Genomic DNA, 23216 nt, shown 5'->3' with positions numbered 1-23216 from the left:
ACTGGGCCAAACCACAAAACTTAGCTGGGCCACCAAAAAACTTGTTCACACTATAGTGGACAAGCCCAAACCACCAAATTAATTATTTTTTTATTTTCTATATATTTTAATTTAACTACAATAAAAATTATCGGACTATAATACTTATAAAAAAATGCATAATTTAATATAAACAAAAATTAAAACCAAATCTTTGTTGTATTATAGAAATGGGTAAAATTATTGATACGCTCGGATTTTGCTCTGTTTTAAGGCCATTATTTGGTCCGTTTTTAATGCCATAGTCACTCTACATGTCCATTAATTGCATATTTTATACATTTTGGTATTTTGACGTGTTTTGTGAGAAATGTGCATATTTGAGCCGAAAAAGGGAGTCAAAACGCAAAGTCTGGAAATCTGAAGTTCAGACGGCGATCGGCGACCGCGCAAGGTGTACGGCGACCGCCGGCCAGTGAAGTGTAGCGACTCACCTCGGAAATTCATGCTTGGAAAAGAGTCTCGTCCGGCGACCGCCAGAGGATGTGCGGCGGCCCGCCGTGAAAAGCGGCGAATCCGATTTGACCTTGATTATGCTCCAAGATTTACTGTATTTTGAAGATCTTTTCCTTATATGATGAGAAATGATTTTCCCCTATAAATATGACCTCAAGCTTCATCATTTGCAACATAAATTCCCAGAGATTAAAAGCTAGAGTACGTCATTGTGCAAGGAGTTGAAGAAGGATTTCAAGAACATCAAGAACGACAAGGATTCAACCTACAGGTTTTATTTGCTTTAGTTTTATGTTCCAATTATTCCGCTTCAATCTATGTGTTTAGTTTATTCCATTATGTGTAACTAAACTCATAGGATTCTAGGGATGTGTAAGTAACGACTTTGGTTATACAATTCCAGTTTTTCTATTTAATATCCGTTTTATTTTTACTTTATTTCTTCCTTAAGTTAATCTTGATGCTTCATGATTGAGTGACAAAATCGTGAAATGATTTAATATAGCTTGCTACATAATTGTGAGAGAGAGTTCTAGCGAGTTAGGTTCACTTAGTAGACGCTACAGTTAGCTTCCTTTAAAACGGAACTGTTAATTGAGAGTGAGGACTTTTCAAGGGTCTTAGGAGCTTTTTGGAGTTACGTGTTAGGATTGACAACCCTAATATTAGTAATCAACGTTTGCTTCGTATGAGCATAAGCTAGGTGACTCGTCCTATCAAAGTAATAATTGTGCTAGGGTATTGTAGTTTGGAATTTGTATAACCATAACTGTGAACGCACATCCCAGAAATTCCCCTTATCTCTATCGTTTATCTCTGTGTTTTATCTGCATCTAGTTGTTATTTGCTTTCAATTGTTTTTAGTTTTCAAAAGTTTTCAAAATATTTCGGTTCTCCAGATAGTAATTGAGTTTTAGTAGAAGATAGACACTTTGTGTTTGTTTTCCCCGTGTTCGATATCTGATACTGACCTTTAGCTATACTATTCCTACTTTGTATATTTGTAGGTATTTATAGTGCTAAAAAATAGTGCATCAAGTTTTTGGCGCCGTTGCCGGGGAAGACAACTCACTTTAGAGTGATATCTTCAAACAAACAATTTTACTACTTTGGATTTTAATTGCTTTCTATTTTTGTTTTTAGTTTTAATTTATTTTTGCTTTTGATTCTTGCAGATTTTGTATGTGAACGCGTTTTGGGAAGGACAACCTAGAACCGCTTGATCTAGAACTTGAAAGAACTTGTAGGAAAATAAGAAGTGAAAAAGGATCTGGTTCAATGGGTGACAAAACGGTCCTCGAGAAGCTGCAGGAGATGGTGCAGTTGTTGATGGATGAGAGAGATGCGGAAAGGGCAGCTCGCGAGGCTTTGGAGAAGAAGAACAAAGAGATAGTACCTGCGATGAACATGTTCAATCACGGGAATATGATTACTTTTCCAGATGACCTCGTGTAGATGCTAACAACTTTGAGTTACGCATGACCCTTATCCAAAGGGTCGAGCAAACTCCTTTTGCAGGTAGGGCCGCAAAGGATGCCAACCGCCATCTCTCCAAGTTTGTGGAAATTGCCAACACTCTGAAATTGAATGGTGTCGACGACGATGCCATAAGGGTAAGACTCTTTCCCTTTTCTCTAATGATTATGCTAAAGAATGATTTGAGTGCATTCCCACAGAGAAGGTCTCCACGTGGAAGGTCATCGTAGCGGCCTTCCTCGATAAGTATTACCCGCCGGGCACTATCTTGAAGCTTAAGAGCGAGATCTTCCAATATATCCAAGGCCATGACGAGCCCCTCTACGAGGATTTTGCTCGTTTCAAAGCCCTCCTCCACAAGTGCCCCAACCACGGTTTCACCGTGGACCATCAGGTAGGAATCATTTACAATGGATTTAATGAGAAAATTTGTGTTATGTTGGATTCAGGGGCGAATGGGGGATTTTTATGGAAGAGTGGACCTGATGCCATGGCTGTTATAGAGGAGTTCGCCACCAACAGTAGGGGGTGGTCGAAGGAAAGACTCAACTCAAGGAGGGTAGCAGCCGTCCAAAAGGTCGAGGAAAAATCCTTGGCTAAGGAGTTAGCCAAGCTCAGAGTCAGGGTAAACAAAATGGACACGTCGAGGAAGGAGGATCCGATTCCACCAACCTCTATTATTGCAGTTTCAAAGCTCGACATTCCTGCCCCCACAGTGGAACATGTCAAATACGTGCAAGGAGACGGTCCCAACAGATCCTACAACAACAGTTATCGCCCTAACCAGGGGGCGTTAATTTCAATAATTATAATGGGAATCGTCCTCATCCTAACATTTCGTATTCTAATAATAACTTCTTACAACCCCCTGTAGGATTTAATGTTAGTAAAGGAGTAGTTGAGCCCATAAAGAAGGGGGAGAAGTACGAGCAAGGGATCATGAAGATTTTGGAAGTGCTAGAAAGACCAATGACACCAAGATTGGAGTTGTTGAGTCGAGATTGAACAACCTCGAGCCAGGGATAAGTACACTTTCAACTGCTGTCTCGAACATTAATTCTCAATTGGAGCAGGTCCAAAAGAAACTTGATGAGGACAAGGCAAAGGCAGCAGCACGAGTGGATGACATCAATAAGAAGTACGTGGCGAAGCAAAAATCTAGGGACTACCCAACCGCCGGCAGACGGCCGCAACCAACGCAGCGGGCCGCCGCTGACCTACCGAATATAGTCTGCCCGACCGCCGGCGGGCCGCCGCAGACGCCGCGGTGGGTCGCCACTGAGACAACATAATCGTCCACCAAGAATGAGCTCGTGTGGCACAACAGAATTGTACTCCCTTTTCAGCCGAAGAGAAAGTTTAAGCTTGAAGAGCAGTTCAAGCAATTCCTTAACATATTTTGCAAGGTCCATACTAACATTCCACTTGTTGAATCGTTGCAGGAAATACCAAAGTATGAAAAACTACTAAGGGGGGCGGTTATGAGGAAGAAGAAGCCAACTAAAGCCGACCTTAAGCTACCGCATCATTGCAGCGAGATTGTTCTAAAGGAAAGGGAAGTGAAGCACAGAGATCCAGACCAATTTATCATTAGGTGCCGAATTGGAGAAGGGAAAGTTGACAAGGCTCTATGTGATTTAGGGTCGTCCATTAATCTAATTCCGCTGAAGTACTACGAGAAGCTCAACATTGGGCCTCTCAAAACATCAGATGTGACTTTAAGGTTGGCCGATAACTCGGCCATCAAAACAGTAGGCATGATTGAGGATGTGTTGGTGAAGGTAGACGATTTCATCTTTCCTGCCAATTTTATTGTTCTTGATGTGAAAATAGACAAAAATGTTCCTCTAATCTTAGGCAGAGATTTTCTAGCCAATTGCAAAGCTTTGATTAATGTAGGTCGTGGCGAGATCACCATTAGTGACAACTACAGTCGCTCCACCTACAAGATCGAGAGCGAAATGCTTAAGTTTGAGGAGGCAAAGCAGGCAGAGATGGAACGGCAATGCAGGGCGGTCATGGTGACCAACTTGACTAAGCCTCATGATCCATTCAAAGTGGAGGATCCTTGTATCTCCACTATCTACATTGTCAACAAGGTAAGTTGTTCTCCCAAAAAGAACGAACCTAATTCTTCTAACTCTGATTCGCAAAAAAAGGAGATAAACAAGAGGAAAAAGAAGAAGAAAACACCTAAGGAAGACCCCGAGATCTATGTGGTTAAAACTAAGAAGGGGAAATACAAGTGGTGGAAGAAGATAGGAACCAAAATTATCCAAATGCCGATTTTCAGCACTAGGATCGTTGATCCGCCCAACTAATGGGCCACTTCAAGTCGAGCCAACAACTTAAAACATAGGCGCTTATTGGGAGGCAACCCAACATTTTCTTACCCTTTTATTTATTTTTGCTTTATGTTCTCTCTTTTATTTTTCATAAAATTTTTGTGTATTTTTGTTTGCCAAAAAAAAAATTGAAAACCCCCATTTTCTTGATTGTTGATACGCTTATTTCATGTTCATAGCATTGTAAGGCTATTTTATCTTGTATGACTTGTGTATATTTTTGAGCTTATATTGTTTTGTGTGATCTTGGTCTATTATTGAAAATTCTTGCAAATTATTGGGGGATAGAGATCATGATGGGGGATGATTTTTAAATCAAGGTTGATTAATTGGTCTTGCATGTGATTATTTTTACACCTTGATTTGGTTCAAGTTTGGGGGATTGCCAAATAATATGTGTTGTATCCTACTACAATTTTCTTCATTTTATGCTCACATTGCGAATTTGTAGGTACACAGACATCCCTACTGAATTCCCATGATGGGGGAAAACTCATGAGCTTCAAAGAACATCAAGCTAAAGACGAAAAATAAGCACTTGTTGGGAGGCAACCCAACCTTTTTTGACAATTTTTATTTTAATTTTAAGTACTTTTTGGTTTTGGTTTAATTTTCTGCCTTGAAATTTTTTTCGCAGGTTCTGACCCTTACGTGGCGACCGCCGCATGTGTTGCGGCGGGCCGCCACCGGAGCATAGTCTCCAGCGCGATTTTTCAGAATTTTTTGAATTTTCGCCCTGTTCAACCTCTGCACGAAAATTTCAAGGTATGTTTTCTTTTTGGTAATTTACTCACGTCCCGACCGACTCTACAAACTTATTTCACACTTTGTTGTAAATAAGTTTGGGGGGATGAAGTGGTGGACCGTGAGTTTAGGTTTTTGTTTTAGGTTTTTAGTTTGTTTTGTTTTTGTTTTTCAAAAAAATCTCGTAGGTGAAATTTGTTTTCCAAAAATGTCTTGAATCCATGTCATGAGCTTAACATGAGTAGAAACACGCATGCTAAGGGACACATTAGACTGAGTTGCCGATGATATTCAATTCCATCTATGTTTAAGTATGGCTTGACGTTTTGATTTGATGGTTTGGTGAGAAGGTGCATAATTAGTGAATTGGTTGTTCGCCTCAATTCCATCTATGTTCGCCTTGTTTTTACTTTGTTTCTTCTCTAAGTTAATCTTGACGCTTCATGATTGAGTGACACAATCGTGTGTGATACTTGCTACATAATCGTGAGAGGAGGTTGGCGAGTTAGATCCACTTAGTAGACACTACAGTTAGCTTCCCTTAAAATGGCACTGTTAATTGAGAGTGAGGACTTTTCAAGGGTCTTAGGAGCTTTTAGGAGTTACGGATCTAGGATTGACAACCCTAGTGTTAGTAATCTACGCTTGTGCCGCATGGGAAAAACTTATGTGACTTGTTCTATCGAAGTATAAACTGTGCTAGGGTATTGTAGTTGGAATTTGTATAACCATAATTGTGAACGCACATCCCTGCATTCTCTTATCTCTTATACATTATCTTTGTGATTTAATTGCATTTAGTTGTTTACTTGCTTTTAATTGTTTTTACTTTCAAAATTCCAAAATTCTCTTGTTTCTCTAGATAGTATTTGACGCTAAGTACATAATAGCCAGTTGCAATTATATTCCCCGTGTTCGATATCCCGGTGACCTTTAGCTATACTAGATCTACCTTGTATACTTGTAGGTTTTTTTGGTGCTAATAAAAAGTGCATCAGCGGGTCGGCCGACTTCTCATACAAGGACAATGTGTCCTGAAGTTGCTTCATCATCTGCACTTCCAGGGTGTTGTTCAACGCCACTTAGGCCGGTCTGAGGCGGGATGCAGACGCGCCTGCAACAGAGTGTTGGGAGGCGGATCTTGCGTATCGGATTGTGGACTGCTGACCATGTGGACGTGGGCACCGGGAGAGTGACAAGGGGGGCTCCTCCAAAACATCATCGTTGAGGTCGAAGGTCCTTGAGCCGCTACTACTGCTGTAGTTGCCGGCCCTGCCGAGTGTTGTACGCTTCGGCCCAGGAGCAATCTCTTCCTCGCAGATGGCTCTGAATTTCGGGGTTGCCTTCAGTATTGAACAAGTGCATCGACAACGCTTTTATGTCGGCTTCGCTGCTGCCACTCTCAGCAATGCGCATTTGGTTCTCGTATATGCCAATGAACCTCTTGAGGGCTGTAGTGATCCGGCTGAACATCTTCCGGACTTGGTCTTGTGTATGCTCGGCGCTACCTGGTGGTTTGAATTCATTGTACACCAAAAGGACGCGCTTCCAGAAGCATACGTCGGTCTGATCCGTGCCAACTATGGCACCCGTCTTTACCGCGTCCCAGGCCCTAGCAATAGCAACGGACTCCATCTCTGTGTACAGAGTCCCCCATCGACCACTACTGCCACCGCCATCTCTGCCCCCACTGCGAGACCCGCCACCGCGGCCGCCTTGCTGCTCTCCGTCGCCGTCGGCTGCCTTGTCTCCCACCGCCACCGTGGCTTCGCCCCCCACCGCCGCCGCTTTGCCACCCTCCCCCCCGTCTCCACACGTCCGGTTGTCGGGGTCTCCGGTGTCCCCATCAATTCTTCCCATGTGAATCTATCAGATTCATCCAGAGGAGATTGATTGGAATGGAATTGGGAGGATTGGAATTGGGAGGATTAGAATTGGGACGAGAAGTTTATTGCGTCCATGTTGGGTCAGTAGTCCTCAACCCCGATTGGGTACGACCCATATACCTCTGCTGATCAACGGGGGACTGACCCCGGTTTTGGGGTGTTTGTTGCCACGGTGCCGGCGATGACGGACTCCACATTTGGGATGGAGGGGAAGTGGGAATCGATCTCCAGTGTTGGTGAGGTGGAAAGCTCCCGTATTCCGAATCTCCATAGCCGGGAGAATTATCATCTCCTCCTTACATTTTTCGAAAGTTGTATAAAAATTGAAGAGAATGGGATAAAATGTGTGTGAGATAAAAAAGAACAGTGGAATTAGGTATTTATAAAAAAAAATCGAAAATATGTTTAAAAAAATGTCAAAATTGGGGGAGCTGCAGCTCTCGGCTGCTACAATAGGAGAGTCGCGGCCCCTGCCCAAGCGCCGCAGCCGAGTCACCGGCGTGGCTCCTTCCTGGGCACTCTCCCCTGTCGCAAAATCTTGTGGCTCACACTATAGGGAGCCGCAGCCGAGCCATGACCTCCACTAGCCGCGGCTCTCCTATAGTGGATACTCTTAGGGCATCCACAACAGGATTACTCATTAATCCCATCGCGCCACAATTCCCATGCACCACGTCACCATTCATCTCTTTTCGTGCACTTGGCCATAACTCCCACAATAGACATCATCTCTCCACCCAAGAATATTAAATTACATTATTCATTGTTTTACTTGTAAAATTGAAATACGAATACACAATATATAACTTGAAATGGCATCATAGATAATAAAATAAAATTATGAGTTCATCGAAAAGAAACTAAAATTAAGACTTCATGGAAAAGAAACTAAAATTACGACTTAATTGAAAATCTAGTATATGGAGTAAAATTTTTTAGCTTCTCCTGAAGTATGCTCAAAAGGAGGTTGTGCACTTGGAGCTCCTCCTTAGTCATCTTCGACGTATCCTTGACTTGCACTTGGTAGTATTGTTCGATGGTTGTATTCACGTCGATGCACCGAAAAATGCTATCTAGAGTTGGGTTTTGTTGACGGCTCTGCACAGTGCATGGAGATTATATGTTCCGAATTTCTTGAGTAATTACAGAGTTTTGCCCAATTTTTGAAAGATTTTGGGCAGTGCATCTACAACCAAATCAAGTGCCCGATTAAGAAGTGCATTTTCATCTGGCGCCGAATATTTTGTTTTAGGTGAGTGAAATATTTTCATCATGCGCTGAATGAAGGGGTTGGCAGCGGAAGCATAAATAAATCGATTACATAATAATCCTGACCTATTTAGCAGATTATTTAGATAAATTCTATTCGCGCAATTATCACATGTATCATGCTCACAACTTGAATTCATACACGTTTTAGCATAAATGAAATCCTAAAACATGTTCCTACGGAGTTAGCCAATTTACCTTTCTGATTCTCCAAAGAATCGAAGATGTCTCGCGCCTTCTCCACGTGAAATCTTGATTACTAGACCACGGATCTTCTGACTGGTTCCCGGACAGTGCGTTCATATCAGTGTGGGCTGATCTCACCAAATTACAAGGACTTGAATAATGGAGGACAGAAAGAACTGCTCACGGAGGGAGCTGAAGGACGAAAATTTCGTCCTCTCCTATACACTGAAGGGGACAAATTTTTAGTCTCTACAATTATGTGTGTTCTGTCTCCTTTATTCTCCTGTTTATATTAAATCACATATTGGGCCAGTCAGGGATCTATGGAAGGCTTTGGATATGGGCTCCCCCAATTAGCTTTTCTCTAATTAAATTGAACCCACAATTTAATACAAGCTTATATTGGAATATTACGAACAGCCACTATAGAAGTAATATTGCACTCCCCATCCAAATCCGAGATTACAAGTAATTCGGGTTTCCAATATTTATTATTATTTATTTCCCGCGCTTAAGATGGAAACGTTCATTAATTAATTAGTGTCTGCTATGAACTTAATTAATTAACATATTTACTCCAAGAGTGGACTCGGCAAGAAACACTTATTTATAATTCATAGAGTAATCAAACTCAAACTAGCTAGGTTCCGAATAATAAAGTCCTCGTTTCGAGCTCCTCTTGTGAACGTTATCAAACGAGACTCAGCCCACGCACGATTCAATATAATAGCAATCCTAGCACCTCTAGATATTAACCTACACTACCCAATATGCTAGGATTCTTGGGTTACAAAAAACCCGCACCTATTGGCAAGTCAAAGTAGTGCTCAATCAATACCGTATGCTCAATGCTAACTTACATTGATTAAGAAACAAATTATCAAGACCTCGTCTTTCAGTAGACAGCATAAAGACTCGTCTTGCTGTTAGATCCAATTCAATGCTATACCACACCAACGTCATCTTATTTAATTAAGACTTAGAAATAATCGGACTGACATTGCAACCTTTCACGATAGGTAGTCTAGGCTCATCTAGGTTGTGAAATTCTTATTTTCTTTGTTCAGAACTGACCGTGTTACCTTATAGTGGACGACGCCCATAACCGGTCTACTAAAACAAAGACTTAGACTTTGTTACGTTGATTATACATTTAAATATGCAATAAAAATTCGTTAAATGTAAAACATAACAACATTACAACAAAAAAAATATGTTGCATTAATTGGAAAATAAACTATAGAGTTTTGCAGTATCCAATCACTCGAAATGTGATTTCTAGTATACAAACTCTAACACCGAATTCATATTTTGTTTTAGCTGTATGAAATATTTTTATCCGGCGCCAGGTTGAAAAGATGAATGTGTGAAATGAGGAATGGGTTGTGAATAAAAAAATAAAAAAATATCCCACCTATCCCCCAAAAACCACCCCTCGTCTCCCTCTCCTGTCGCGGTTAGGCAACTCTCAACGGGCGTCGCTAGGTTCCGCGACCCTCTCGCCCGCCCATCACGCGACCCTTGGAGTGACGGAGTGGTCGTTGCGGCTCCCCTAGTACCCTCCATTGCGAATGCTTTATTGGCCTCTACTTCAAACACCACCACCCATGATATTATAGTTATGTGATGGCATTTGAATTATAATTAATTTCAAGGGATTTCCAATTTAATGAACTTGAAGTCCATTTGAAACAAAATCCAATTCTTTGAACTGATTTTATGTAGGACTAAGTATGAAATTGACCTAACATTATTTGAAAATGACTTTATGCTCATAAACGAATTGTTTGTGGAAATTCTTGTTTCTATAGGACCATTTGTATCTATCTGAATCAATATCATGATTCATGAATCTTTTGTTGGTTCAAGTAGGATTGTACTAGATACGTACAACACCGTAAAATGTACTCCCTCTTTCCATGAAAAATAGATCATGTTTGCCATTTTTTGTTGTCCACGAAAAATAGACCAAGTTTGAAAAAGGACCCCATATTTGCTACCTAACACAATTAAACACTACTAATAATATGAACCTCACATTCCACTAACACTACTTGTCTCTTACTTTTTTCCCTTCTTTCTTACTTTACCAATTTCACATTAAAACCCGTGACATTCACAATGTGGTCTATTTTCCGTGGACGAAGGGAGTATAAGTTTTACATAATAATTACTCTCTCCGTCCTGCATTAGGAGTCATATTTAGTTATGACACGAGTTTTAAGAAATGTAAAGAAAAGTGAGTTGAATAAGTTAGTGGAATATAGGTCTCACTTGTATATATTAGTTTCATAATAAAATGTGAGTAGAATAAGTTGGTGGAATGTGAGGTCTACTTATCATTTATGATAAAAGTGAAATAAGACTTTTATTGAGGGACGTAGGGAGTATATATGTAAAATAGAATGTTTTTGAAGAATTTTGAATGATAATTCTTGAATGTGCAATGGACCGTGTGTTTAAGCTATCACGGGGAATATACTAATGCTTAATATGACTTGGCTTATCCACAAAATTGTATCCCAAGATCTTAAATCGTCTAATTAAAGTTGATGGCTCTTCAAAGAGGAAAGATCATAGTAATTTTATGAAGTTTTTATTTTGGAATGTCCATAGTTTCTCATTTCATTTCTATTATTTTTTATGGCCACAGGTATAACTTACGATCAATTAATTATTTTACTCAACTTTTATTTTTATTTTTGTTGGAAATATATAGAATGTAGGTGGGAGGGTGGTCCATTTCAGTTTGAGGATACCACAATAGATTTTCTGTCACGGTAATAGTAATACGTAAATTACATAATATACACTCATGCACTTCATATATATTGGAATCATAGATTAAATGTGCCCGGTCAATGGGCTTTGATCAGATAATAAATGTGATGAGACATTTAATTTCGAAATTAAATGATACAGCGTCGGTCTACATTCCGCGTAGATGGACGAAGTATATTCACTTTCTCAAATCCGATTCCCGGTGAGTGAGAAATAGTGAATTAAAGTTGGGCACAATTGAGCTTCATTCAATCTTGGAGTCTTGAGTGTAGGAGCAATCAACTAGTGTTAGTTGTCCCACAATGGAAGTGAGAGCCTCTTTTGAGGTGTACAAATTAGGTGATCAAGCTGATCCGGTTGTAAAGCCGCCCTGATCAAGCTGGCGGAGTCAAGTGAACTAGTCAAGCTGAGTGCAGTCTTGATCAAGTTGATCAGCTGAAGCTAGCGAAGTCTAGCGACGTGACCAAAGCTGGCACAGTCCAGTGAACTGATCAAACTGAGTGCAGTCTTGATCAAGTTCATACCAAAGCTGGCACAGTCCAGTGAAATGATCAAGCTTAGTGCAGTCTTTATGATCCATGATGACAGCTAGGGGTGGGTATTCGGTCGGTTCGGTTAATAACTGAACCGACCCCAAAATTCCATAAAAAAACTAACCGGAGCCGACCCGATCTTTGGTTCGGTTACTTAATTAACCGACCGATCGGTTCTAACCGAACTAACCAAATTGGTTTATACTAGTTTTAACATACTAGTTTTAAGCACTTTATTATCTTATTTTTAAAATAATGTTTTGACACTTGACTTTGAGATATTTGATAGTGACACAAATTAAAATTGACTTTTTTTAACATTGCAATATGACTTATGAGACTTTAATAAAATTTAGAAGTAAATTACAATTTCTTCTACTGTGACAAAATTTGGAAGTAAATTACAATTTCTTCTATTATTAATTAAAAATATAATAAATATTAAAATTATTTATGGTTTTAACTTTTAACTTGTTATCTACTTTTTATTATTATTATTATTATTATTATTATTATTATTATTATTATTATTATTATTATTATTATTATTATTATTATTATACTCCTATTTACAAGTAATACATATATTGTTTAGGCTCTTTAATAGACTTAAACTTTAAATGATCTAAAATTTGAAAACCTTTCTCAAATAATAAGTGAAAGGTTATCTTATTTTAGAATAGTAGTATTACTTAAGCACTTGTTAACTTTGAGAGATCTTATTTTTAAAATTATATTTAGAAACATTATTGAATTTGAGATATTATAAGTATAAGTAACTGATCGTACACAAATTAAAATAGACTTTTTTGACATTGCAAATTTGCAATATGAGACTTTGACAAAATTTGGAAGTAAATTACAGATTCTTCTATTGTGACAAAGTTTAAAAGTAAATTACAATTTCTTTTAATATTAATTAAAAATATAATTGAAATTATAATTGTTTATGGTTTTAACTTTTAACTTTTCATCTACTTTTATTATTATTATTATTATTATTATTATTATTATTATTATTATTATTATTATTATTATTATTATTATTATTATTATACTCCCATTTACAAGTAATACATAAATTGTTTAGGCACTTTAAAAGACTTAAACTTTACATGATCTATAATTTAAAACCTTTTCTCCAATAATAAGTGAAGGGTTATTCTATATTTAACATAGTAATACTTAAGCACTTTACTGACTTTGAGATATAAATTTATAAGTATAATACTTTAATTGATAGTGACACAAATTAAAATGGACTTTTTTAACATTGCAATACGAGACTTTGACAAAATTTAGATATAAATTACAATTTCTTCCATTGTGACAAAGTTTGAAAGTAAATTATAATTTCTTCAAGTATTAAATAAACATATAATTGAAATTAAAATTGAATTTAATTTGGTTATCGGTTATAACCGACGGTTACCGACTTAGAGCAAAAACGTATAACCGGTACCGAACCGATAACCGACCGATTCCGGTTTGGTTCTCGGTTAACTGATTAATCGAAAACCGTTTACCCACCCCTAATGACAGCCATCAAGGTTAGTTGACCCCTACCGGTGGATTGAGCCTATAAATAGACTAGTCATTCTTGTATTCCAAAATGCCAGAATCAAAACTCGAAGCTTTGCCCGCACCTTATTACAGTTCGTCGGAGCTCGTTTCGACTGCGTGCTGCTTAGAACGAGAGGTGGCCGTTTTATTTTTGGGGGCGAAACGACAATCCGAGAGCACTACTGGGACGTATCTCGTCTTGCGGAAAGAGGACTCCTCGATTCGTCTAATCTTTCCTACGGTTTATTGTTTCAATTTTTTCAGTTGTAATTTCGTTTCAGTTTTCCATTTATATTCTCTCTTTTGGGTTGTATTACGCCCGACTTTTATCTTTTGTAATTCCAGAAATCCCAACAATACATTAGTATATATTATATGCATAATAACCTTTTAACTGAATGGTCACTTTTCCAATGATCAATTTGTAGACTTCTCCCCCAATATTTTAGCCTAAAATCTTACTCATTTGGTACATTATTTGTTTCAAACTAGAGAGAGGACATGTGCTATAAAGGAAAAGAAATTGACATTTGTACAGTGTACTAACCATACTTTTACTGAAATGATTGTTCATTTCTTATCGTATACTCTTTTCTAGCTATTTTTATTATATATTTTCTCCGTCCCATGTTACTTGAGGAGTTCCTTTTTGATACGAGATTTAAGAATGTTGTGTTTAATGAGTTAAATAAAATAGAAGAGAAAATAAATTAAAAGAGGAGAAAGGGAAAAGTAAAAGAAAGAATAAAGTAAGTGTGATTAGATTTTTTTTTAATAAAAAGAGAAATGACTCAAGTAACTTGGGACAACCCAAATTAGAATATGACTCAAATAACTTGGAACGAAAGGGGTACAAGAAATCTTTTTATATTAATCAAATAGATATAGATTGGTGAAGAATATTATCGAAATTTGGAACCATATAAAGTTGATTTCTTCTAATTTTAGTTGTTGTAGCTTACAACAACATATCTTGAGTATATTCTTCAAACAAGTTGTAACAATTTATTTGTCATGTCAACTAAGATTATAATTAAGTAGATTTAAAAAAGAGTGAATAGCAATAAGATAATCCAAATAATTAACTTTCTATAATGATTAATGGAACGGTGACTTGAAATTCGCACGGAGATTAGTGGGACCCATTTGTTTCATGTCATTTTTTTCTTGAAAACGATCAAGTTTTTGGCACGGTGACTTGAAATTCGCATGCTCCAACATTGGCTTGAAATTCACACAATTAAATTCGCACTCTTCAGCATATACTCGCATGAATATATCAGAACAAGAACATAGGAAAAGAGGAGGGTGGGGGCGGTGATGCCATGTACAAATTGGGGGTGATTTCATGTACTAATTATTTCATTTTCCACTAATTTATTGTTTATTTATATTTAATTTTGATTATCAGAGTACAAATTGGGGGTGATTTCATGTACTAATTATTTCATTTTCCACTAATTTATTGTTTATTTATATTTAATTTTGATTATCAGAGTAGGATATCACAACTAATTAACCTGGGCATTCATGCATGTGCACCACAATTAATCAAACAAAAAACTCTAATTTAAATGGACTAATTAATTTTTGGAAGCTGGAACACACTAACAATTTTATTTTATTTTTTTTAGGATTTCTGGTACCACAATAGAATTTCTGGTACTGCAATCAATTACATAAAGTTCAACTTTCAATGTAAAGCAGGTGCTTCTCTCCTGCGATTGTCCTCATTGGAGTATTATTTATTTTCCTTTATTTTTTGGGGTAGGTTTTATGTTATCGATTTATAATATGATGTTTATAAAGTTTTACTATATAACTATATGAGTTGTTCCAATTTTATTATGTTGTTGCAACGCACAAATGAATGAAATTGATTATCTGTATTTGTAGTTTTGTACTATGACATAATATGGTAGTGAAACATTCCATATTTTCAAATATATTTGGCTAAGTTTCTTAAGTTGGGGAAAGGGGGTGGGAGGTTTAATGCACCTTGATTGTTAATATAAAAATGAAGAAAAAAGAAGAGGGAAAATATAGTAATACCAACATAAGGTTTAAAAAAATGGAGCTGAAAATAGAATAGAAAATTATAATAAGGAAAATAAAGTAACAAAGACTAGAAAAAGTATTAGAAAAAAACTAAACCAAATAAAATAGAAAAATAGCAATAATAGTAATGAAGGAGGCTCGCATAAGAGGAATAACATTTGAATACCTTAATTTAAATAATTATAAGAATGATGTTGTCCTTAATCAAGGTAGTAAAAAAAGTTTTCACACTAATGTATTAATTTCACACGCTAGTAATGGTTGACATTCATATCTAATACGAGTAGTTCAAAATCATTAGAACCAAGAACCTACCTATATTTATGTTGTTTTATAGTCCAACATAAATAAAAAAATCTAAATTATCTCAATCCAGATTATCCTTCAAAGCTGATTTTCCCAGGATGTCTTCATATCTAGATTTCTCTATTTAGGCTATTATAAAAAGTTGCTTGTATACAAACTGTTGCCATTAAGTGTGCATAAGCAGAAATCACAACACTATAACTCTAGAATATAATTATTTCTGCCTCTGTCAATATATTTTTAATTATAATGGCAGATATACTAAAAGATGTAACTGAATGTCCATGTAATAACTTCAGCCGTTAATAACTCGTCACTTTAACTAGCTAATATTTGTAGTTTTATACTATGACATAGTAATAAATATGATAGTGAAACATTCCATATTTTCAAATATATTTGGTCTATAGGTTTCTTTAGTCGGGGCAAGGGGATGGGTGAGGGCTGCACCTTGATTCTATGTTAATACTTATTGAATTTTGATAATATAAGTTTTTTTTGAAGCGTAAAAATGATGGTACGTGAGTTTGTAAATAATAATACTAACAATTTAAACAAGGTAAAATAAACACTACAAACCAATAAATGACACAATGACACGAAGATTAACTAACAAATAACAAAAATGTATAGTTATTACTAAGCCTTCAGTGTTTATTTTTAAAGATAAATTGCAACATTAATACATTATACATTTAAATATTTGAAATGAAGGTGAAAAAAAAATCTAAAGAGATGGAAGCTCAGAATTCAGGAGTTCTATATCATTCTAGTATGTGAATATGGTTCTGAGATAAAACGTAGATCATAAACCTGAAGTACTAGAAAGACTTTAGAGCTGTATCTACTCTTGTTGTGCCCAGAGACTTTCAAAGAACCAATCTCCAATCCCCACTTTAATAGATACCATGTTTGTGCTAATGTTTAACGCTGCAATATATGAATGGACAACTTCCCCCAACCAAAAAAATGAAAGATGGAGGAAAAGGTGTTTTGCATTTGACATCACTTTATTCTTTCAAGAATTCAAGATCATTATAACGTTAGTACATTTATGTGTAGAGAAATGTGACGTCCCAACCATCATGCAAAGATAACGAAAAGGTATGAACAACTTTTAGCATAAGCTGAAGAGCATCTCTGCAACCATTGGAACTCCCTTTAGGGATCTAACCAGAGCTTATTGGATTTGCATCAAGCAAATTATTGCCTCAATACACTGTAGTTTTGGATATTGTTGAACCGGAACCGAACCGCGAGGGTGTTTCTCGATTACGGTTTCGGTTCTAAAACCGCCGGTTTCGGTTTCGGTTCCGAACTGGCGGTTTTCCGTCGGTTTTTTGCAGTTTCGACTTGATTTCAAGGTTTTCCGGCGGTTTTTTGCGATTCCGGCACGGTTTCGGTTCGAAAATTTTTGAACCTGAACCGAACCACGGTTCAAAAATCGACGGTTTCGGTTCGAGTAAATTCTCACGGTTTCGGTTCGGAACCGTAACCGCCGGTTACGGTTTCAGTTTTAACCACTGGTTCGGTAAACCTTGGGTAGGTCTATCCGCAATCCCATGAGTTTTAATAATGATGGCAAGAGTAGTTATTGAAATCCGATTTATAATTTCCGTGAACTCGGTTGGATTCTGTGAGAGCACATTGACAAGACAAAAGTAAGTTTGACCTGGGTCTACCAAGGCAATCTATTAAAGAAAACTAAACTGATATTTTCTGCCACCTTTCCATCCCTCTTCACAAAGAAAAGTTCCCTCATTGATAATGTAAGATTCATGCATAAATTCTCAGCCAGCCGAAAAGCACGATGTTCACCACGTTTTCTCTTCAATGTAGTTTCTTCAAGTACTCTACAACACAACCATTCACTTTTCCAACTCCAACTCCACCTCCACTTTTGCAATTTTCCCCTCCATCTAGGTCTGAATTTGCTCATGGACTATTCCTCTCTCCACTAACTCTTATGTTAAGACCTAACAAACACAAAACACATAGCTAGTCTATCTTGCATACACAAACACATAGTTACTGTTTATATGTAGACTTACATGTTTGTTAGCATTCCCTGCTTGAACGTTGCTAGCAGTTTTCTGTTGATTCACATTTATTGGCATAGCATGAAGTTGCATGAAGTTGTTGTAGCATGTGATCAGTTTTCAGGCCGGCGGCATCTCCAAGGGGAGAGGTAAATGAAGAGGTAAAGTTTTATATAACTACCAAATTTACCTTTTTTCATGAAAAATCATTTTCCAAGTGGAGAGGTATTTGAAAATGTATTATACATTTTCCCATTTAGAAGAGGTATCTTTACACTCTCTATCAACGGAGAGGTAAAATCTTATAACGATCATATTTTCCTTCTTTTTCATGAAAAATCATTCTCCAATGGGAAAGGTATTACACTTTATGTCTTTTAATGCATTTTGTACTATTATTTTATTTTAAAAAGTGATTTACCTTCTCATATATACATTTTTTCCTTTGGAGTGTGTTATAGTGATGTGAATATAAGAACAATCAATTTTTTGGCACGGTGACTTGATATCCGCACGCTCCAGCATTGCTTGAAATTCGCACGGTTAAATTCACATGGTGCTTTAAATTCATACGCTCCAACACATACTCACAGTGACTCACTCTCACATTGTTCTATTAGAATGATTTTATATTCGCACGGTGCTTGCGACATAATCGCGATGATGGACGATGGGTTAGGTAAGTAAACACCGAATATAGTGAATGCAAATAGATAAAAGTCCCACCTCGAATAGGCTAGAAGCCTCTTCTCTCTCTTAATCTCTTGTAAGACGTCACCGACTCTTGATTTGACAAAACCAAACGACCCACGGAATTCAGTGACATGAGGGCCGATGTTGACATAGTGGGCGCGTACGTTCGCCAATGATCTACTGGCATACGCTGCAATACGCTCACACTGCATGTTGCATTGGTCATCGTTGTCTCTCATGTCTATCATAGACTTAGACTTCTCGGCTATCTCTCCCAAGAAGGTCAGCTTCTGCTCCAAGTTTCCTTGCTCCAGGTCTCCTTCAGGGGCTTGCAGAGCATCTTCTTCGTGTCGGAGGTGAAACTCCAACAGCTCAGCGGGAGTGTAGGACACCTGATTAAGGCGTGTTGTGACATCCGGTCGTGGTCGATAGAGGAAAGGGAATGCCATCTATGCATCACAATAATGTTGGGTCAAAATTCAATTTAAAAACGATGACCATTAAAATTTGACTGATCCGTCTGTTTTGGACTGGTTGTGGTCCACGTTGAAATGTTTGGGATACAAAAATTCAAAACATATTGTCTAGGGTGGAACCAAAATTATAAAATGGTCATATGTTCAGGACCAATTTTGGCCTTTTTCTCTTTATAAATTATACTAGTACTATAAAAAAAAGTGAATTTATGTGCAAATATGATTTCACATAAATATGGTGCAGTAGGTAAACTTGGTTCAAACATCAAATAAGCAAATGCCAACTGACCAACCCAATATAAAGTAAATGAAAACCAAAAAATACAAAAAAAAATTAATAATTAAATAAAATAGAAACAAGTACATCTGTAATAAAAGGTTGAAATGAATACAATACAAGTAAATAAAAATTAAATATAACATTCAAAAAAATGAGAAAACTATGAAAAGTTCAAAATACGCAAAGCAAGCCAAATGTTTTTATTAGATTGATGAGAATCGTCATCTTTTTTTCTCCAAATCTTATTGCCAGAGATTCACTCTCGTGTCTCAATGTTCTTCATGAATTGAGCTCTAATAACCAATTTAGTCATACTAGAAAATTACTTTGCTTAGTTTATTAACATACGAATTAAATTGAGGGTGTCAGGTTGATTTAGAAATAATGAAGAATTTCTCATTTATTTAAAGTGTTTGGTCATAATAATGTACTACGGGCCCATATCAAATTAATAAAAATATTTCATAATAAAAATGTTGAAGGGAATCACAAATCGAAACCAAAACCCTAACTTTTAAACCCAGATAATCCGGAGGTGGTGAAGAGAATTTGGGAATGAATTAATGGTTTGGGAATGAATCAATTTTTGCCACATTGACTTGAAATTCGCACGCTCCAACATTGCTTGACATTCGCACGGTTAAATTCATATGGTGTTTTAAACTCGTACGCTCCAACACATACTCACAGTGACCTCCGTATTGTTCTAGTATTATTTTATACGAGTAAAAAAAAGAAAGAAAGAATGAGAGAGAGAGATATATATTAGCCATATAAGGGAACTTAAGCTTTTCCTTGCTTTTATGTGTTCAATGTTGGAAACAAATGAATATTTCATGGTATTTTAAGAAGAAAAGAAAGAAAAATTATATTTAAAAGAGAGAGAATGAATAATTATATTTGCCCTCACGATGGCTTGTATTGTACTCCCCATATTTCTTGATGAGAGATGCTTCCAACAAATGGCGAAAGGGTAGACAGCGAATGGAGGGAACCCAATTATTTCAAACAGACGTGGAGAGTTCTACTCTACCTTGGTGGGATATGGTGGAATATTTTCAATGATGCGGCAAAGGAGTATAAGAAAGAGTTGGACGAGATCAAAATCACAGCAAGGTGGCTTGACCAGGTCGCAACCCTAGTCTTCAAAGTACTCGACGAAGAAATCGTGCCCACCGCTGCTGAATCCAGTCCCTCCACTCACGCTGGTCTCTCCTCTTTTGATTCTGATGCTGAAGCCAGTCCCTCCTCTTATGCGGGTAAAGCTAAATGTGCTTGAATAAATATCCATATTCATTCCATAACTTATAAATATTGCAGAATAATACCAAAACTTATAAATATTTCAAAAGAAGGCCAAAACTTACCTTTTATATATGTATACATATGCATTTAGAATGAATAGTGTAAATTAATATGCGAGGCTTGGGTGGGAGCATGGCAGGAGAAGTGAGCTTTGAAGCTCTTAGAATTTTAAAATTTTGTATTTTCACCAAAACATAGACAAATCAAACAAGTTACGCGTTCCGTCCCATAAAAATATGAATATTATAGATAACACGTGAAATAATGCATTATCGATAAGTAAAAGACGAATAAAAAGATAGTTAAAATAGTATTAGTGGATGATAGTGAGACTCACATTATTGGTAGTGTTTAATGGTGGACCCTAGTGGTATAAGTTGTAAATTAAATAGGTGAAAACTTTTTATAAATAGAAATGGGTTATTTATGGGATGAATAAAAAGAGAAATTGACCTTATTTAGGTATTTATAACATTCCATGCGAAATTCTAACCAATTTCATAAACAATAAACAAAATATACCATTTTTAATTTGATATATCTAACTGAATCTGAAATAAGTAATAAACTATTCCTTAATTAATGAAAATCCGAATCACTTTTACTAGTAGTATTTATATAGTAGGTCTCCGAATCCGAATTGGAATGAAATAAAGTTTGTTACATAAACCAGGACCCTATTAAAAATAGGGTTACTAAACGTTACAAGCGTGCCACCACGTAAAAAAAAAATCCTCTCTTCCTTCATCTTAGAAAAAGTCTCACAATTAGTTAGAATCAGCAAAGGCAGATTATGGGATTCAAATCTCTGTTCAAGAAGAAGAAGCAGGCGATCCCGGTCCCGATCCCGATCGAAGCCGCGCAGACGTTCGTGATGGCTGCGTCCCGCTCGTCGTCCCACAACGGGCGCGCCCGGATGGAGGATGAGCTCGAGCAGGTGTTCAAGAAATTCGACGCGAACGGGGACGGGCGCATCTGCGTGGAGGAGCTGGGGTCCATCATGCGCAGCCTGGGGCACCCGGTCCCCGAGGAAGAGCTCCGCAGCATGATCCGCGAGGTGGACTCGGACGGCGACGGATTCATCGACCTCCGCGAGTTCATCGAGCTCAACACCAGCAACGTGGACAACGACGAGGCGCAGGAGAACCTCCGCCACGCCTTCGACATATTCGACGCGGACAAGAACGGCGCCATCTCCGCGGAGGAGCTCCTCAACGTCCTCCGCAGCCTCGGCGAGGAATGCACGCTTGATGACTGCAAGAAGATGATCAGCGGCGTCGACATCGACCGCAGCGGCACTATTGATTTTGAGGAGTTTAAGGCCATGATGATGAAGGGCGGCCGCTTCGACCTTTCCAAGTCTGATTAGATTAATCAATGTTTTCTTCATCCTATCTTTAGATTTGTTTATAAATTTTTTTTATGCTTTTGTGTTATTTATTTATTATTTTTGTGTTAATTCATGCAATGTAGATCTGTTTTATTTAATTGAAACTCTTGTCTGGTGATTTGTTGACGATTAAAGCATATTTGTATTCAGTTTGCGACAATTCACCAATATTTTGTGACAAATCATGATTTTCTTTTGTGTTCTACTTTCACAATTATATTTTGATAGTAGTAGTTGTTATTCTGGAGTTTGGGTATTGGAGAGCTCATAATATAATGACAGAAAGAACATAAACACGGTCAAAATAAGAATATTCTAACTGTAGTTTTTGATACTGCGATTAAAGAGGAGATCGCAATAATAGTAGAACCAATCAAAATTCGTTATACTCCGCGTAATTAACAATTTTTCAAAAGGTTATTACACAATAATATTTATATCAAAATATGGTACTCAATAAATATGGCAATGTCAATCTGTATATAAAAGTAAAATCATTAATACCATAAATAATTTTCTTCTAAAACATTATAACCAAATTTGGCAGTATATTATTTAGCAACCTCTAAAATAGTTATTGAAAACTAATTGTGTTTATAATTAATATTGACAGATATAATCATATAAATGCCCATGAATATGGATATTATTGATAACGTCACAATTTGGTTGATGTATATGTAAATAACTACTCAACTCATGAGCAAAGAGGACGGATGAGCCTCCAAGATTTTGAAGCGATAAATATCAGTTCAAATTTAACATTTGACTTATGTGCCACATTTGACGAACTAAGTTCGCAGTTACATAGACAATTATATTGTTTAGTTTCGACAACCAAAATGATGTAAACTTTGTTTGAGAACTGAAGCAAGGTAAGTAAATGGGTTGGATTATGAAGAAATATTTTGGTCATGATAATTTAACAATTACTCTATCTCCTCAATTCTAATAAACGTTTTCTCTCTCTCTTCTTATTTTCTAGCAAAAGTCAAAGGCGAAAACTGCTAAAGCTCAAAGGTCGATTATTAAAATTTTTGTTGGCACATGTAGACTAATGACAGGATCGGCCGATTCAACATGAAACCGTGTCTGGCATGAACAAAAGCTTGAATGTTAGTAGTACTACATATTATAAAATTAAAAAATACTTCCATTTAAATTTTTATGAAATTTCAATTATTAAAATGATCGTAGTTTTTTTATTCTCCCCCTCCATTCACAAAAAACATTTCAATTTTTTTTATTAATGTCCATCCACCAAAATTAGTTTCATTTCATTTATCAAAAATTTTACACAGTCTTCTATTTTTGTCCATATTACTAATTACGCATTGAAGGCTGAGGCATTTCTTTTGCACGGGATTTAAGAAATATGTGTTTAGTGAGTT

At 36.9% G+C, this 23216-nt stretch overlaps 1 pseudogene; it reads left to right on the top strand.

Moving 5' to 3' along the window:
- Positions 1-21207: 21207 nt before the first annotated feature.
- Positions 21208-21959, top strand: LOC125218110 (putative calcium-binding protein CML25 pseudogene; annotated as a pseudogene).
- The last annotated feature ends 1257 nt before the right edge of the window (positions 21960-23216 follow it).

Source organism: Salvia hispanica, chromosome 1 (genome assembly GCF_029641045.1).
Source record: "Salvia hispanica isolate PSC_SH4W2 chromosome 1, Shi_PSC_v1, whole genome shotgun sequence".
In the NCBI taxonomy this organism is placed as follows: domain Eukaryota; kingdom Viridiplantae; phylum Streptophyta; class Magnoliopsida; order Lamiales; family Lamiaceae; genus Salvia; species Salvia hispanica.
Note: the sequence above shows the minus strand (reverse complement) of the source record. Positions and strands in the feature narration are given on the sequence as shown.